This window comes from Carcharhinus amblyrhynchos, chromosome 8, assembly GCF_965287045.1.
Source record: "Carcharhinus amblyrhynchos chromosome 8, sCarAmb.v2.hapA, whole genome shotgun sequence".
In the NCBI taxonomy this organism is placed as follows: Eukaryota; Metazoa; Chordata; class Chondrichthyes; order Carcharhiniformes; family Carcharhinidae; genus Carcharhinus; species Carcharhinus amblyrhynchos.
The window spans coordinates 30,538,155-30,557,792 of NC_137331.1; the positions used below are offsets into that span (position 1 = coordinate 30,538,155).

At 38.6% G+C, this 19,638-nt stretch overlaps 1 protein-coding gene across 7 annotated transcripts in view; it reads left to right on the forward strand.

Moving 5' to 3' along the window:
• The first annotated feature begins 2,089 nt into the window (after positions 1–2,089).
• The window catches only part of fam49bb (family with sequence similarity 49 member Bb), a 194,963-nt gene continuing 177,414 nt past the window's right edge, over positions 2,090–19,638 (forward strand). For 2 of the 7 annotated variants that reach the window (XM_080193834.1, XM_080193843.1), the window contains exon 1: positions 2,462–2,556. The gene's annotated coding sequence lies outside the window, so the exon portion shown is untranslated. Of the gene's footprint in view, positions 2,155–2,251; positions 2,345–2,461; positions 2,557–19,638 lie in introns of those variants that run through there. The other 5 variants (XM_080193839.1, XM_080193838.1, XM_080193846.1 and 2 more) reach the window with 5 other exon arrangements.

Sequence of the window (19,638 nt, forward strand, 5' to 3'; positions counted from 1 at the left end):
TATTGGTATTTGAACAAAAGTAATAAAATTAATGTAAGGTTTATGTACGTTTGCAGTACATACATTAAACACACTGATTTATGGGATGATTTGTACTCCTATTAAGGCAAATCTGATCCTTAGATGCATTTGATTACAAATGTTAACAAGTTACTTTAATACTTTGTAACTCATTGGCAAAGACACATTTGGAATTCAAGTTTTAGTTACCCAATTCTTATATTGATCAACAGTTAGGATTAATAGAGAGATGGGGTTAACTCTGGGATTCAAAACAATACATTATAATGATCAAAACAATAGAATACATTAGAAAAAACAATTTGAGAGGCAATGTGTCTTTAAAATGTTGAAACAAAAAGGAATACTTTTCACTTAAAATATGACAGTAAAGCAAAATGATTGAGATAATGTTTTCCAAATCATTTTCTGGCACAATCAGAGTTCTGAATGCTGAGCGGGTTGACAATTGGCATTTTCAATGTTTAACTTTTTGTTAAATTTATAAACATTTGCAACTTCCCAAAATGTCAGTTTTCCAACAATGTTTGATGGAACTGGGAAACATCCAGGCTGAAGAGATGGGGACTGGCTTGATACATTAAAGTACTTAGGTGGTTTAAAAAAAACTCATATTAGCTCATTATTCTTTTATCCTAGATTTATTGGTTCAATAATCCACAGTACCAGACAAGCAAGCGTAAAATGAGTGATCTCCAATCAACTATTGCAGGGAGTTTAAATAAAGTCTCTAAAAATTTGTTTTAGATGTGCAAGTGCCTCATATCAGTTATGTGGTTAATAAGAAGATAAATTGATTAATAAAGCATACAGGATCCTGGGCATGAAAAGTAGAAATATAGAGCATAAAAACAAGGAAGTTACAGTGAATCTTTAGAAAACATTGGTTCGATTTCCCCTGGAGTATTGTGTCCAATTCTGGGTGCCACGTTTTCGGAAAGATGTCAAAGCTTTAGTGAGAGTGCAGAGAGACTTATTAGAATGCTTCCAGTGAAAAACAGACTTCAGTTATGTGGAAAGGCTGGTTTTGTTTTCTTTAGAGAATGAAATGGCTGAGAAGAGATTTAATCGAGTTGTGCAAAGTCTGAGTGATCCGTTCAGAGTAGATGGAGAGAAACTATTCCCACTGCAGAAAGGGTCAAGAACCAAAGAAAACAGATTTAGGTGAATGGCAAAAGAACCAATTATGATATGGATTTTTTTGTGTTTAGGATCTGGAAATGCATTGCCTGAGTGTGTGGTGAAGCCAGATTCAAGTGTGGCTTTCAAGAAAGAATTGGATAATTATCTGGGGAGGAAAAAAAGACACAGGGCTACAAGGAAAAGGCAGGGAAGTGGGGCTAGGTGAGATGCTCTTGCAGAAAGCTGGCACGGACATGGTGGGCCGAATGGCTTCCTTCTCCACTGTAACCATTCTATGATTCTATAACGGAAAATATCAATCCTCCAAATTCTGCAATATTGATAGGTCCGCACTAATATGCAATCCGGTCCAGATCTCACCTTATCCAGTTAAATCCTAGTCACAGACCGCTAACTTGCATTGTGCTATCGTTCACAACTCGCATTATGTTAGAGAAAGTTACTGATAGCATCAAAGGATAAGCCTCAATGTCAAAGCCAGGCATTCAAGGTGACGGCACACATTTAAAGGGACCCTGTCATTGCTTAAGCCATAGTACACAGATACTTCATCAGAATTGTACTCAGAGCAATAGCCAATTATGTGACACCATTCTGGAACTGTAACATGTCTGCTGGTGAGAGAAACATCGTTTGTTCGAAGTGTAATTGCAGGTTATAGAAGCGAACAGGAAATAACATTACAAAATGCTGTGCTACTGCAGAAATAGCATTTGCCCAGTGTCTTCACACTGGCCATGGCGCAATTAATTTCTAAGCTTTCAGATGCTGTTACAGGAACTGAGACTGCTGCCTCCCCAAAGAAATTCCAATGCACTGACAACGCCCCTTGTAAAGATAGTCTTCTGAAACAGCCCACTTTCGTCCTCGAGATAAACAGGATCGCTACACAATCATTGTCCAGTCGTAGTGCTAGGAATTTCCCTTTTTTTTGGAAACGTACGTAGATTGATTTTCGAATCAGTGGCAACTGGTCTGATGTCTGGCAATGTAAGCTCGTTATTTCGCTAATTCATGCTTCCTTTTCTCACTCGCAGGAAAGAGCTGCGTGATTGTGAAACCTTGTCTAGATTAGCTCTATACTGGTTGGACAAGGTTTTTTTTAATCCACCTTTTCCTCCACTGAACAGTGAGCAGTTCTGTGTATCGTGTATGTCATGATTTTATACATATATGAACGGTAAGTATCAGGACCAAAGCGCTTTTGGCAACTGATTCCATTTTTAGTCATTTTGTGACCTAGATGGTGTTACAAACCTGAACCAAATGACGTACAATTGACCAACCCGGAAGTAACAGTTCTTGCACTTTCAGCTTGAAACTGCCTTTTATTGAAGATTACTTCCCGTTTTAACAAACTGTACGCTTTTTTTCTCTCTTCCTCTCGGTAAGGTACTGTGCGATCGTTTTATTTTTCATTAATGAAATCACGAATACCGTATAAATGTATTATTGTTTGTGACTGTGCTTGTTAGAATATGATGCACAGCCTTAGTTGGATAAGATGAAAATCCTCGCACCTGGGGAAGAAATTGCATTAGAATTGTGCAAAGGATCGTGAAGGAGACAGATTTTGCAACGTTTTATGTAGTTTTCTAAACAATACAAGAAATGACATTTTGAATTGTGGCAATCGTTGATGTAGATACATTTCCGCAGTGTCCTGATTTTTCAAATATATTTCTTTCCGGATGATACTAATTCGGATCTCAGTGAATGAGAAGCATTCATAGCCTAAAGGTTGGAGGAGGATAGTGCAGCTGTAAGAGGGTGACATTTCCTCTAGGTCCAAAAGCCCGCCTTTGAAAGCGATGCCTCCTATTTTTGTCTGCTTGTTACTGTTTCTGCAGTGTGTGTAGGCCTGCTTTGCAAGATTTAAAAATATGTTCAATATCCAGCATGTACAAACTGGTAATGCAATAACATTGCACAGTGGAAATAAGTTTTGGTGATAATTACTTTTCAGTTTGTGGACATTGACCTTAATGCTTTTTATAAATGCTATAAATGTTTTATAATTTTGCCAAATGGAAAAACAATATTTTTAATTCATTTTCAGGACTGGAATAGAGTTAAATTTAATACCATAGAAATATCTTCTATAGACTTTCTTTACATTTATTCAATGATCATAAGCGTCATATGTGATCAATGGTAAAATGACATACAATTCTGAATTTTTCCTATTGTCTACTAGCCAAAATGTGTTATTAATTTGACTTAATTTATTCCTTTAAATCTGTCCCTGTCAAAACTGAGTGGTACAAATTAGAAATATGCTTTTGGTTGGGAAGAACATCAAACCTGCATGGAATGATATAGTGATGATCTTGATAGGCGTCTCAAAGATGTAACAAAGTGTGACTTTCTTGCATAATGGATGGAGGAAAGCAGGAAAAATTAGTTGATGAGCCACCCTAAGATGCGCTTTTTGTACTTTGCATGGTCAGTTTTAAACTAAATTTGGTAGAGATCCCAAAATGCATCACCAATCTGATCTGTGTATAATACCAGGATATCTAAATGAAAATGTTATATATTAAGAGATGTTCTGTGACATTGCTCATGGTACATCATGGGACACAGTCAGACTTGATGTCAGAAATATGATGGTTCAAGTGTGGACATTGACAGGAAGCGTACATTATATATGAGACTTTTAATATGTTACCAGTGGCATTCACGTGTCAAGTTAGACTATCTTGTGTTGTTGGTACTCACTCTTACCTACTTGAGTCTCTCTTTCTCTTCTCTCCCTTGAACTTGTTACTTCTCTTTTTTTGTTGGACTGGGAAGCATGGGTTGGTATGGCATTTGGAGTGAGTGTTAAGGAAAACATATATGCTTCATCTCTTCAAATCCATCACATTGCTTAACCCATCATCTCCTACTGTCCATTGCCCTTGCTGCCATTCCCTGATGACCACCATTATACCCACATCTTCCTCGAAATAAATGACTTACCTATCAAATTCTCATTTCCTCCCTTCTTCTTCTCCACATGTATCTCACTCTCTAAGCTGTTTTATAGAGACGGGAACAATATACTTGCAATGCACAAGGCAGTATTGTTGAAAGGAAGTGGCATGTAAATTGACCTGATGCTTTACGGCCTCATGAATACATGCTGAGGTCAATTATAGACCTGTCATCTATAGACCTGTACAGCTATCACGAAAACCCAAAAAAAATTTCTCTGTGGTAACTTATTATTTTTTCAATGTTTATAATTCAAAGCCCTTTCCCCAAGTTCCTGAGCTGTCCTTATCATTTAGAACCATAGAAAATTACAGCTCAGATACAGACCTTTTGGCCCTTCTTGTCTGTGCTGAACCATTTTTCTGCCTAGTCCCACTGACCTGCACCTGGACCATATCCCTCCACACCTCTTTCATCCATGTACCTGTCCAAGTTTTTCTTAAATGTTGAAAGTGACGCTGCATTTACCACTTTATCCGCAAGCTTATTCCACACTCCCACCACTCTCTGCGTGAAGAAGCCTCCCCCCTAATATTCCCTTTAAACTTTTCTCCTTTCACCCTTAACCCATGCCATTGGTTTTTTTCTCCCCTAGCCTCAGTGGAAAAAGCCTGCTTGCATTCACTCTATCTATACCCATCAAAATCTTATACACCTCTATCAAATCTCCCCTCATTTTTCTGTGTTCCAGGGAATAAAGTCTTAACCTGTAACTCAGCTTCTCAAGTCCCGGCAACATCCTCGTGAACATTCTCTGCACTCTTTCAACCTTATTTACATCCTTCCTGTAACTAGGTGACCAAAACTGTACACAATACTCTAAATTCGGCCTCATCAATGCCTTATATAACCTTACCATAACACTCCAACTTTTATACTCAATACTCCGATTTATAAAGGCCAATGTACCAAAAGCACTCTTTATGACCCTATCCACCTGTGATGTCACTTTTAGGGAATTCTGTACCTGTATTCCCAGATCCCTTTGTTCAACTGCACTCTTCAGAGTCCTACCATTTACCCTGTACGTTCTACTTTGGTTTGCCCTTCCAAAGTGCAATACCTCACATTTGTCTGCATTAAATTCCATTTGCCATTTTTCAGCCCATTTTTCTAGTTGGTCCAAATCCCTCTGCAAGCTTTGAAAACCTTCCTCGTTGTCCACTATACCTCCAATCTTTGTATCATCAGCAAATTTGCTGATCCAATTTACCACATTATCATCCAGATCATTGATATAGAAGACAAACAATGGACCCAACAACGATCCCAACAGCACACCACTAGTCACAGGCCTCCACTCAAATATTTAAATAAATATTTATTTTCCTTATCTTTAGCCTTTTGGGACAGGGGATCCTATGTTCTCATATCCCTTTGAGTAAAGATCTTTTTTCTGGATTCATTTTTAACTAGCTTCTCATACCAGAGGGAAGTGTCTCTTCCTCTTTGCCTCTAGCAGTTCAATTTATTATTTTCGAACACCTTAATCAGATAACCTCCTCATAGCTGGGAAATATAATCCAAGCTTGTCTAGTATAGCGAAATCCCTTCAGTGCACATCTTATCCTGGTAAATCATCAGAGAACTTTCCCTAATACTTGCATATCCTGTCTAAAGTGGGTACCCAAAGTGAAATATTTGCTCCAAATGAAGAATTAATTGTTCAGTAGTACTTTATTGCTTATATGTACTATATATCTATAGTGCCAGTAGTTCATTTGCTTTTTACATCCGTGAATTAGCTTGTAAATGGTTTTGATCACTGAACCCACAATACTTTGATTGTGTTCCAAACTGCATTTCTTGCATTACAAGGTACTGCCTGTAGTTTATTACCACAGCAATTTATATTCGTACAGTGACTTTAAGATGAAAAAATTTTCTGAACAAGTATATAGTAGAAATAATGGATACTGAGCCATAGAGAGCCTTATTAAGAAAAAAGAAACAAAATTTTGGTCATAGTTGGTTTTAAAGAGGGTCTTAAAAACAGAGATTGGAGTATTTGTTTGAAGGAAATTCTTCTGGAACAAAGTTGAATGAAGGCATGGCCACAAGTGATGGTGTCAGGGGAGGTGAATTTGCAAAAGTGTTCTGAATCATCAAAAGTATGGAGTCAGAAGCTTAAATCAGGCCAAATTAAATGATTAATTGTTTTAATGGTTTTGGAGTCTTGTTCAGCCTTTGATGATGATGATGATGATGATGTAGTTAACAATGAGTTTGTGGCATTGGTCTTTCCGCAGTTTTCCTACATTAAACTGCATTGGCTTATTGCCTAATATCTTTATTGACCTATTTGAAATTTTCTGCTCTTTATCAAAGTTGGTTATGCCTCCTAACATGCATCATCTCCAACCTCTGTCATAAATGGTGTATAGTGGACACCATTAGTTGACTGTTTGTGAATTTGAAAATATCCCAGTTATCCAACTTTTTGCTTCCCACCTTCTAATTAGTCTCATACAAAGTTGTCACCAATCCCGTGTACCTCAAATTTTGCAAGCAATCGATTGTACAAAACCTTATTGAGTGCTTTTCAAAAGTTCACCTGAATGGCTAACAGAAACTCTTAGGTTAGGAACGTTGGAGCAGGAGTTTGCCATTCAGTCCACCAAGCCTGCTCTACCATTCAATATGATTGCGGCTTATTCAAGACATTGAAGTCTATTTCAATGTCTTTTTCCCTACACGATCCTTTATGGTGTTGGTATTTAGAAATTTGTCAATCTCAACTTTAAACATATTCAACAGTCCTCTAGGCTAAAGAATACCAAAGGTTCACTGCCCGCTGAGCAAAAACATTTCACCTCATCTCGGTCTGAAATGGCTTCCTCCTTATTTTGAAATTGTGTCCTCTGGTTCTAGACTCCCAAATCAGGGGAAAGACTTTATCTGCACCTATCCTGTTTATCCTTTTATTTTGTAGGCTTTAATGAAATAACCTCTCATTCTTTGAATCTCTCAAGAAAATGGCCCCAGTTTGCCACTTCTCTTCAAAAGACAGTTCCACCATATAGAGAACAAGTCTGTTGAACCTACATTCCATTCCTCTATGGCAATAATATCCTTCCTAAGGTCAGGGACCAGAACTGCTTGGATTACTCCAGATGCAGTCTAACCAAAGTTCTGTACAATTGATGCAAAACTTGTTACTGTTGTACTTAAATCCTTTGAGATAAAGGCTAACATACCATTTGCCTTCCTAATTGCTTGCTGCACCTGCATGTTAGCTTTTAGTGACTTAGTGGCAAGGGCATCCTTTGTATATGTACACTTTTAGTATCTTACCATTTAAGAAATAATCTGCAAATCCATTCCTCCTACCAAAGATAACCTGATATTTTTTCCACATCATATTCTGTCATGTTCTTGCCCACTCACTTATTTTACAAATCCTCTTGAAGCCACTTTGCATCTTCTTCATAACAAATATCCCACCTCACTTTATGTCATCTGCTAACTTGGAAATATTACATTTGGTCCCGCATCCAAATCACTGATGTAGATTGTGACCAGCTGGGGCCCAAGTACTTATTCTTATGGTACCCACTAGTCACAGCCTGCCAATGCACAAATGACCACTTATTCTTACTTATTGTTTTCTATATATTACCCAATCCTTAATCCATGCCAGATATTACACCCAAACCCACGTGCTTTTATTTTGATAACCAACTTCCTGTGGGGAACTTCATCAAACTCCATCTGAAAATCCAAGTAGCCTATGTCCACCGACTGCTCCATTTACCAATTTTATTAGTAACATTCTCAAAAATTCCAACAGGTTTGTCAAACATGATTCTACATTCATAAATCCATGTTTACTATGCCCAACCAGATCATTATTATCCAAGTGTCCACTTACCACAAACTTCATAATATATTTCCCTACTATTGATGTAAGGCTAGCAGACCTGTAGATCTCTGTTTTCTCATTCCCTCCCTTCTTAAATAGTGAGGTAATATGTGTTACCTTTCAACTTGCAGGAACTGTTCCAGAAGAAATTAATGATGATCACCAATGCATCCACTATCTTTTTAGAAAACTCTTTCAACACTGGAATGCATGACATCAGGTCCTGGGACCTCCAGTCCCATTAATTTTTCCAATACAACCTTCTTACTAATTTCTTCCAGTTCCTCATTCTCCCTAGTCCCTTAGATCTTCAAGTGTGGGAAATTTCTTGTATCTTCCTCAGTGAAGGCAGACACAAAGGCTGGAATTTTACGAGTATGAAGTGGCCAGAATTGGGGCGGGCGAGGCTCGCAGAACAGAATTTTCTGTTGGCCTCGGGCGAGATTTTATGAGCCTTGCCCGAACGAAATCATAAAATCCTGGCCAAAGTAATCGTTTAGCTTTTCTGCCATTTCCTTATTCCCCATTATAAATTCTACTAATTCTGACTGTAATTAACCTACATTTGTCTCAGCTAAACCTTTCCTTAATATGTACCTTCACAGACCATTTTTATATTTTTTGCTAGTTTACATTCGTATTTGATTCTCCCTTACCTTATCAGTTTCTTGGTCCTCCTTTGCTTTATTCTAAATGGTCCCATCCTCAGGTTTACTACTATTTCAGGCTCTTCATAGGCCTTTTCTTTTAATCTTATATAATCATTCCTTTCTTAGCCATGATTGGCTGACTTTTCTTTTTGGTTTGTTGTGCCTTGAAGGAATGTATAGTTACTGTAAACTATGTAATAATTCTTCAAAGATTATCTATTGCCTATCTGTCTGTCATACCTGTTAATGTATTTTTCCAATCCCCCCTCAGACAATTTTCCCCTCGTACCTTCATATTTTCTTTATTCAGATTTAACACTCCCTGGCTTCAGAAAAATTCTATATTATGGTCACTCATCCCTAAAGGTTATTTTACAACAAGATTATCAATTAGCCCGTTCTTGTTACGTGCATGATTCAATATCTAGATTAGCCTGTTCTTTTAGCTGGTGTCTCAACAAACTGCTTTAGAGAGCCATCCTTAATACGATGCAGAAATTCATCCTCCACAGCGTTAGTGCTCATTAGATTTCCCCTGTCTATATGCAGATTGAAGTCACCCAGCATTACCCATGCTACATGCTTCTCTAAGCTCCTGATTAATACCATGCCTCACTACCATTACCGTTTGGGTACTATGAACAACTCCTACCAATGTTTGCTGTCCCTTGCTGTTCCTTGACTGCAACGAAGAAACAGTATTCTGTTCTTCCAAACTGAGATCTTCCCTTACTAGTGTACCGATCCCATCACTTATTATCAGCGCAGCACCTCTTCCTTTTCCTTGTCCTTCCTAAATGTCAAATATTCTGGAATATTCAGTTCCCAGTCTTGATCACCCTGTAGCTGTTTCTGTAATGGCAATTAGATCATAGCCACGTACCTCTGTTTCTAGTGAATGCTGGTGCATTCAGGTAGAGTGCCTTAGTTTTGCCTTTTTGATATTTATCCTGGATTCTAAATGTAATTGATAGCTTACCTGCCATCTAATTTCACTTGCTACTTTTCTATTTACTGTTACCAGCTTTACTTCCTTCCAATCTGAGCCACCCCTCAGGCTCCCACCACCTGACCAACTATTTTGAACTTTCCTCTATTGCACTAGCAAATCTACAGGGATATTGGTGGCAATCCTGTTAAGGTGTAACTTCTCCAATTTGTGTAGTTTGTGACCAAAAGAGAAAATGCTGGAAAATCTCAGCAAGTCTGGCAGCATCTGTCAGGAGAGAAAAAAATCCAGATGACTCTTTGTCAAAGATCAATTTGCGATCGAGTTGGGCCTGCTACCCATTGGGCTAAGTGCAGTCTGCCTTGATTCTGTGGCATTTCATTCCAATTGTTTAGTTAAATTTAGGTACTCTAGGCTTCACCCATCATAGTCTATCACATCCCACGCACTCATCATGCCCCCGTGCCAAACTAATGCCAAGCCATGGCTCCCACCCACCATCATGGTCTCTTATATCCTCCAGACCATCTCATTTCTGTGTTGCCCCCTTCAGAAATGCCTTCTAAAGATCCACTGTAATGGCATGAATTTCTCTGTACCTCATCTTTCTTTCTTCTATTATAGAGATCAAAGCTAAATATTCAAATAGTTGCTCCCTTAAGTCCATATCCTGTATTATTGCAGTACCTTACTCTGCTTTGCCATATTCTTTATTTTCAAGGACTTTAAATAAATATTTGCTGTTGTCCCTCACCAGGATAGCAAGATTCTTTATATTCTCCTCCTTTACACTCCAAATTATTTCCTTGGTCAAATTCTACAATTTTCCATCCTTATCACTATTTTTAACCTTTAAATGTGTCTTCTACTTTTATTTAAATTTTGTAAACCAATCTGCACCATCTCAGAATGAGCTCTTTCACTTTTCAGGATTTATAAACTGCACTATAAATTGTTTCATAATACACTTAAAATAATTAGGAAGTCATAAGTATTTTTAGAGGTTAATTATTTTAGGATCATATAAATACATTAAATTGTTTAGAACAGGTGACAAACAAAAGAGAAATCAGCAGCAGATGCCTTTTTTTCTCCTTTATCATAATCTGGTGACATTTTAAAATCTCACATTTCAAATATAAGACACTGTAGAAGCAAGATTGTGAGTCTAAATTAGTAAAAAAAATTAATGGTGGTTGTCAAAAACACAAATAATTTCATTGTTAAATGTACACATGTTGTTGTAAAATAAGTTTTAAAAAATATTTTTGATATGCTTGTGACCTTTAATTTGTAGTTAAAACAGAAAACACAGGAAATACACAGCAGGCCAGGCAGCATTAGTGGCGAGTGAAAGAAAATTAATGTTCCAGATCAATGACCTTTCAGGCTGATGACTTTGTTTATCTCTATTATCAAACTAAGAAAAAGTCAGATTGAAAAATAAAATTTAAAAACGGTTTTAAAATATTTGATTTGTTCACCTTTTTCTCCTTTCATTGATTAGTAGAAAAATGACAACCAACTAGACCAGCTCCCACAGTTAAGTGTTATATTCTAATATAGCAAATGGCCTAGTTCCAATTTCCATCCTCTTGGTTTATAATCAAACTAAATAATTAAAATGTAACATAAAAAGGAGAGGAAGGTCATGTATTCTGAAACGAGGCTTCGAACTGTGGCATCATCTCACTCAAGTCCGTTTCTTGCATCACTCTGACAGTTCCAAGATCATTTGTACAATGCTAACAGATTATTTTTGATATTTCTGTTGTATTAAACTTATGTCACCTTAAGCTTGTTTTCTTCCCAAAACTAAGGCTTGGTGGAAATTTTGAATCAAAACTGACTCAGTCTAGAATTTGCATGACTTTTGAAAGCATTTTTGTGGTTTAAAAACTACAATTTTTATGAGTAAGTTTTGTTGCTAACTAATCACTTTTGCAGTGTAATGTTATTCAGTAAATTTACAACCAAATTGATTTGATTTATTATTGTCAGATGTAGTACAGTGAAAAGTATTGTTTCTTGCGCACTATACAGACAAAGCATACGGTTCATAGAGAAGGAAACAAGAGAGTGCAGAATGTAATGCTACAGTCATAGCGAGGGTGTGGAGAAGGACCAACTTAATGAGAGATAGGTCCATTCAAAAGTCTGATGGCAGTAGAGAAGAAGCTGTTCTCAAGTTGGTTAGTATGTGACCTCACATTGTGGTTTGGATGATTTTGTGCACAATTAGATAAATGGTCAGTCAACAAGGTGGCCACTGACGGAGGCCAGAAATACCAGATAAACTATGCTGCCCCAGCCATTCACCTCTGTACATTTGTAGACACAAATGGCTATGGGGCAAGCTCTGGTCTGGCTGGCCGCTGATATAATTAATTTAAATGAGCACAAAACACTGTTGTAATTGCAAATAATTACTTTATTGATTAAAGTTTGGTCATAATTACCAATAATAACTGTACTAACAACTAATTGTTGTAGTAGAATAGTTAATAGGAAAATGATTAATAACAGTGCAACCAAGGGTAGCAGATGAATGAAAATACATGCAAGTTGCCTTCTAAACCACACACCGCCCTGACTTGGAACTATATCCTGTTCCTTCATTGTTGCTGGGTCAAAATCCTGGAAATCCCTTCCTAATAGCATTGTGGGGTTACCTACACAATATAGACTGCAGGGGCTCAAGAAGCGGCACGATGGCACAATGGTTAGCGCTGCTGCCTCACAGCTCCAGGGACCTGGGTTCAATTCAAATCTTTGTGTGGAGTTTGCATGTTCTCCCCATGTCTACACGGGTTTCCTCCGAGTGCTCCAGTTTCCTCCCACAGTTCAAAGATGTGTGGGTTATGTACATTGGTCATGCTAAATTGCCCCTTAGTGTCCCGGGATGCATAGGTTAGAGGGATAAATATGTGGGTGTCGGGGCCTGGGTGGGATTGTGGTCAGTGCAGACTTGATGGGCTCAATGGTCTCCTTCTGCACTGTAGGGTTTCTATGATAAGGTGGCTACCACTACCTTCTCAAGCGCAGTTAGGGATGGGTAATAAATGCTGGCTAGCCAGCAATGCCCTCACAATGATTTTTTAAAAGTTCAAATTTCTTTTCATAAGTTATTGGTTCTATGAGGATTGTAACAATGGAAAACACATTCTATATGAGCATTCTTAACAGTATGGAGAATATATAGAAGCTCATTTTCCTAACGTTGGTAAATTTTTCTCCTTGAGCTGCTGAAAAGTTTTGGATACCTCTGTTCACTGGTTTTGTAACCAAGGAAGGCTATAACGCTTTCCACAATACCAACTTCTTTACACAGTGTATCTAAGTCAGTCCCTTTAAGATTGCACATTTGAGCACCATCACAAGATTATTCAAAGGACATAGCATTCACAAAGGTTAAGTTGAAAATTCTGTTGTGAAAGCTAGTTTTAAGTCATATCTGTCGCCCATGTACTTATTGACTCTTCTGTAGAAAGTATAAAGTCTCTCTCACGTTTTCCTGCCAATCTGTCATTCACTGCAAACCCAAAAAACTTGAGCCAAATCCTTCTCTTAGATTCCTATTCAAGTCACTCAAGAGTTTGTACACCAAGAGGACCCTGAATGACTTAGCCTCTAAATCTTCAATATGCTCCTTGTATTCTTTCAGAGCACTGCAGAGAAAGGGGAAGTAAAGCTCAGCCACTTTGCTATCCTTGTTCATGATGCATCTCTAGAATATTTTGGAGCAATCTTCCTCATCTACATTTGAAAATGGATTGTCACAGGTTGTCAGCATTTCTGTAAGTTGACAGTAACCAGTAACAGGGAAGTCACCTGGTCACAATGTGACTCAATAGATTGCAGTCCACTTCAACAAAGTCATAGATTCCCTCAATTGCTGTGTTCTGCTTACTAAAATGATCGAGTAAGCACGTACTTGAGAATGATGTTTTCTGCATTAACATCAAAGTTTTCCAACATATTGCAAGAAGGTATTGAACCAAGCAGTTAGCTGCAATTTGCCCTTTTGAGTACCTTTTAGTTTTTGGTACATGCTGATATGATTTCTGTAATTAATACTTGCATTGTCAGCTGAACATGTAGAAAGCCTCCCTTGGTTGAGGTCGAAAGGACTGTGTTTGGATAACGTTTCTGTTCTGATTTCTTCTGAGATTTCCTGGTTATTACTGTAGAAATCCAACAGTAAATGCCAGACCCCCTTCTCAAAATTGAAGCCTTAGTTCTGGGGAAGTTGCTGCACCATTGTTTGAGGCATCAGTTACCAAAGAGAATAAAATATATTTGCTTTAATGTAACCTAAGTGCTTCTGTTCAGTGGCACCGGAAGTTTCCTGTTCAGTGCTTTCACCTTTTGTTTTCCCACATTTCAGGTCAATCACTATGGAGGAGATGCTGTAGCTTTCTTTATTACATTTTATGCTGCAGTCAGTTCTCCTGTAAGTTTGGTAGTGCCTCAGCAGCAGTCACTGTATCATTTTGTGGTAATGCAGGCAATATAAAAAAAAGCCCAATTTAGAGGTTTATAAAATGTTGAGAGGAATAGATAGAGTGGATTCTTGGAGGCTATTTCCCAGGGCTGAAATGGTCGCTACGAGAGGACACAGGTTTAAGGTGCTGGGAAGCAAGTACAGAGGAGATGTTAGGGGAAAGTTTTTCACTCAGAGGGTGGTGAGTGAGTGGAATCGGCTGCCGTCAGTGGTGGTAGAGGCGAACTCGCTGGGGTCTTTTAAAAGACTTCTGGATGAGTATATGGGATCTAATGGCATTGGAAGTTAGATAGTTCTATGGCTTGGTAGGTATAGATGTGATTGGCGCAACTTGTGGGCCGAAGGGCCTGTTTGTGCTGTAGTGTTATACGTTCTATCATGCATCTGCACTTTGAGTGTTAAATTTGTGCTTTACTGACGTAATTTGCTGATTTATATCTCTCCTTGGTGGCTGACATTGAAGTCACATCAGTACAAGGTGCAGATTGCATAATGCTCTTCCCTTTTGTTTTTTGCTGTAAAGTCACTTTCTTTTGACCATTAGGCATTTTGAATTAGTATAAAGGTGTCCCAACCTGGAACAGTATTTGTGGTGGTGTTTAATTTGTTTTCAGGAATGGCGTGAGGTGCCTTGTGCAAGATCCAATGAGAACATCATAACAGGAACTAGCCCAGTCATAGTATAACACTTATTAAAGACTATTTATTACAATACAGAAAAGACATGTGCAGGACTATAATGAACTAAGTACTTTGAGAACTACTAAATGCACCCAGTAGAAATGAGCCTTTTTTATCCATAGTACATTAGGAGGTCTGAACTCTTTCAGGACTTCCCTCTTCCCAAACAACATCCAATTCAATAGATCTATAAGGAAAGGATAGCTTATAGTTACCATACTCTGTACGATTGAGTGGTCATTCTGGGAATGTGTCTTCTTGGTTCAGAAAAGATATGGGAGAAAACATGAGCCCGCATTCGCCGTCCATGTGAATGCTGGCAGGGGCTCAAGATCTGGAAGTCACAGTTTTCCTGTGAGATCTCAACTTTCGGATCTTCCCTGCCCCAGCACCTGTGATGTCATCAGGTTCATGCCTACAGTGGGTATGAACCTACTTTGCATGCGTTAGCATACATTTTGATCTTATTAATCCACCACCCGCATGCCAGATATTGACACCACACTGATGTGATATTATGTCGGTGTGGTTCACAACAGACATTGGGGTCTCTCTGGGGATGCAAATGTTAGTATAGCTCCCAGGAGAGAGGGACATGGCCAGCAGTGCTCTGGCCATGCCTCTTGGTAAAAAGTCTGACAACACCAGGTTTTAGTCCAACCTATTTACCTGACGAAGGGGCTAACCCGAAAGCTAGTGAGTATATTATCAAATAAATAGGTTGGACTAAAACCTGGTGTTGTCAGACTTTTTACTGTGTTTACGCCAGTCCAACGCCGGCATACCCACATCATGCCTCTTGGCACAGGTTGGCACTGCCAGGTTGGTACCATGCCACTCTGCCACCACAGCAATGCCAACCTGGCAGTGTCAACCCGCTCCAAATAGCGGGCCCCAGTAGAAGCCAAAAGGAGGAAGATTAATGCTGCTGTGCTCGTGAGCTGGAATCAGCCCGACGAAGCGGAGGCATTGGTGATGGCCGTTGTGGGGATGGTGGGGCTCCAACTGGAGGGAACGGGGCCAATAATTGTGGAGGAGAGAAAGGGCCGATGATCTTGGGGGTGGAGGGTTGGAATTACAACTCAGTATTAGGGGTGGGTGGGAAGTAGATCCCCTGAGGCCATGGTGGTAGGGTGAGGGGAGGGGAGGGGAGGTTTATTGCAGTTTTGATCGAAGCACCCTTTAAAGATGGCACCCTGATCTCTGAGCAGCCAGGTTTTGCTGGCATACTTAAGCACTGTCCACTTCTATGATGGCATTTTTTTTGGGGGCAACCCCAAAAGCTTGTGAGTTTACTATTAAATAAACTTGTTGGACTTTAACCTGGCGTTCTGAGACTTCTTACTGTGTTTACCCCAGTCCAAGGCCGGCATCTCCACATCATGGCATTTTTTTTGACAGAGTCTTGTAGAATCTGGTGAGAAAACTGACTGGTTTCTCTGGGGAGATAAACAACAGATAGTAAGATTTCGCCCATGGTTTTTAACTGCTTCCAGAAGCAGTTGCGGAACTGTTGTTTCTGCACTCATGCTTCTGATCTGCTAGCTAGAAACGATTTACAGACTGCTAGATGGAAACAGCCTCCCTGCTTCCATTGAAAAGGCTGCCAATTATACTATTATTTCCCTTTCATGGTTCTTTCTGTGTATTTGCTGTCTGTCTCCTCAGCTTCTGTAGTTCTAACCAATTAACATATGTATATGTTTCCTGGGTGGTGTAATCACCTATCCCAAAGTGTTTCTTATTAGTAGGGTAGAGTATTCTCTGGTCAATCTAAAACTGCTGATCTTGTTTTTGGAACTCACATCCAATGAGATATCTTTTGAAATGCTGGTGGCTTTTAACCTGCTGGCACATTTGGGACTTGTGTACAGAATGACTTGTTCAGAAGCTAACTAAATCGCTTAAAACCTAGTTTAGCACAAGGATACGCACAATAGTTAAGAAAACCCAGGAACAATTTGGACCAGCAGTAGTTGTAAATGGGACACAACTATTGAGAATACTTGTTAATATATACCAAAGATTGGTCTACTTCTCTGAACTAGTGCACACTGAGATTCTTGAGCACAATAGCAGCATAACTAGCACTCTCTACACTATGCAGAGTTTTAAGATATAGTACTCAGGTTTTTAAGGCTTTGTAAATGCTAATAGAAGAGTAAGAGACAGTGGGACACTTGTTAAATACACATTCCTTTAAAAAAAAGTTGGAAAATGGATTGCTAAAGAAAAATTTTACTTTGCTGATTGTAAATTATTTGATACATATTTGGTTAGGTAGCACAGGGAATGGATGATGTAACATGATGGAAAAGTCAAGCTCCAAGACTTTGTATTGCTGTATAGCAATTGAAATTGAATTGACACTATGCTTAGTTACTTTTTAAAATTAGTTCCTTGTTGGAAAGGGGAACATTTATTGCCCTTGAAAAGGTGGTGATGAGCTACATTCTTGTACCACTCCAGTCTATGTGATGTTCATACTCCATTAATTCTAGGGAGGAGCTCCAGGATATTGGCACATAGATGATGAAATAAAAATAATATATTTCCAATTTAGGGTGGGGTGACTTAAGGAACTTAGAGATGGAGATATTCTAATGTGTCTGCTCCCTTGCCCTTCTGGGTGATAGAGATCATAGATTTTCATAGGTGGAACAGTTTGCGCCTGTTGCACACTGCTGCTGGATGGACTGAATGTTTAAAGTGCTGGATGGGATGTCAATCAAATAGGTTGTTTTGTCCTGAATGACATTAAATTTAAGTTCCCATCCAGACAAATAGTGATTATTCCGTTATATTCTTGATTTGTGCCTTGAAAATGGTGGGAAAATTTTGAGGAGTCAGGTGGTGAGCCAATTACTACAGAATACCTAGCCTCTGATTTGTTCTTGTAGCAACAGTTTTCCAGTGACTGCTCCAGTTATGTTTTTGGGAAGTGGAGGACCCTTCATATGTTGATTTGGGGGCATTTACAATAGTAATGATGTTGAATGTCAAAGGGAGGTGTTTAGATTCTTTCTTGTTGCAGGTGGTCATTGCCTGTCACTTGTGTAGCACAAAAATTGCTTGCCACTTTTTGGCCATAAGCCTTGTCCTGGCAAAAACTAAAGGAGAATTTGAGGGTAAAAACAGAAGAAGAAAAATCAGATGGGTCATTAACTTTGAGATGTGGACTTTGGGAGGCTTGAAGAAAGCCTGAAAAGAAGCAAGATGGTGCCAATGGCCCCACGATAGCTATGGTAATGATGAACAAATGAACCTTATTAGAAATGGATCTTCTGCTAAATAATCACAGACTGGTATTAAGATTGACAATGATGCTGGCAATGGCTTACAATTTTCAGCATTGTGTATTAAGAATATTGTATGTATGTGACTTCTCTAGGAATAAAATAAAAGCATTAGGAAATGCCCTATTACAGTTCTATGTATCATAGTAGTCTCCCTGTTATCTAGAAATCTCACATGCTAATGGTATCTTTGAGAAATCCTATGTTGTAGGTTCCAACATAAAATTGTGGTGATTCTTTAGTGACACATTTTTTGGTTGAAGTGAAATTTAACTTTGTACCAGTACCTTTAGAGATAATTGGACTACTTTAAAATATATATACGCAATCCCTGAATTAATAGCAAGATTCCTTGGGGCAATAAGAATTCTTGAAGTCCTCTGTTCTTCTTGCCCTTTATGAAATGTTTCAATAACTGGAAGATAATTCTGGAAATCGGCCTGCCAAAATTATGCCTTACTTAATCCATGGTGATTAGGACCATTATGACTTTTGTTTAGCATTTTGCAATTCTCGCAATCATTTAATTCAGACGTTATATGATTATAGTATAGAATATATTATTTGACCTATCTGCAGAGATTCTGTATGTTTTAGTATAATCACTTAGCTGGAGGAACCTTCTGAACTTAGGAAATCTCTCTGAATGAGCTTGCAGAAATTTGGAGTTTTCCATACAGATGTAAATCATAGAACCATAGAAAATAGAAGCAGGAGTTTGTTTCAAGTGTTGCAATCCTGGATTCAACACTTGAAATCCTGGTAAATATTCAGATCTGTGAAAGTATTAGGCTCTTATTTGGAATTTTTGTTATAATAATAAAAATTGCTGGCTATGAAATCACAATATCATGGGTTTGAGAACTACTCCTAACTTGTATGGTGAGACTTGGAGGCTTGTGCTGTATTCGAGTTCTTAGACAAGAGCCATTACTGCATCAAATGTTACAGGATATGGGTTCACGCCTGCAATTTTCGTCATTGTGAGTTCTACATCTTACCTGGGTTGCCATCTGGAGATGGCAAATGATGGTAAGGCATCTCCCAGCCTAGCAGGGAGAGAGATAGTTGGAAGCATTTCAGATACATAGTTGGATGCCTTTCAGATACATTTTCTAAGAGGCCATATTTTGATCATTAATTGGAATTTTCTTACTCTTTTGGTCAGACAATTAGGTGTAGTGCAGGATATATAAAACGGGAAAGCATAATGTATGTTGTATACGAATACAAAGACTGGAAATTTCAATCATAAGGTGTATAAGCTGTCAAATACAATGTGCATAGTAAGATTATTAACACATTACTATCCCAATAGACCTGTAAGAACAGGATTATTGTTAGCAGTTGATGTTTGTGTGTAGTAATTCAGTCACATGCCAGTTTTGCGTCACCAACACCCTTTATTGTACACCAAAGGAAAAAGCCACTCCCATGGTATAGTCAGCTAGTCTTCACTTGTGCCCTACAACACTGGTCTGGGTAGAGTTACAAGCTTAAGTATCCCTGCTGGCTGCTTCGCATTGGGTGAGCCTCTGCTCACTCAATAAGGC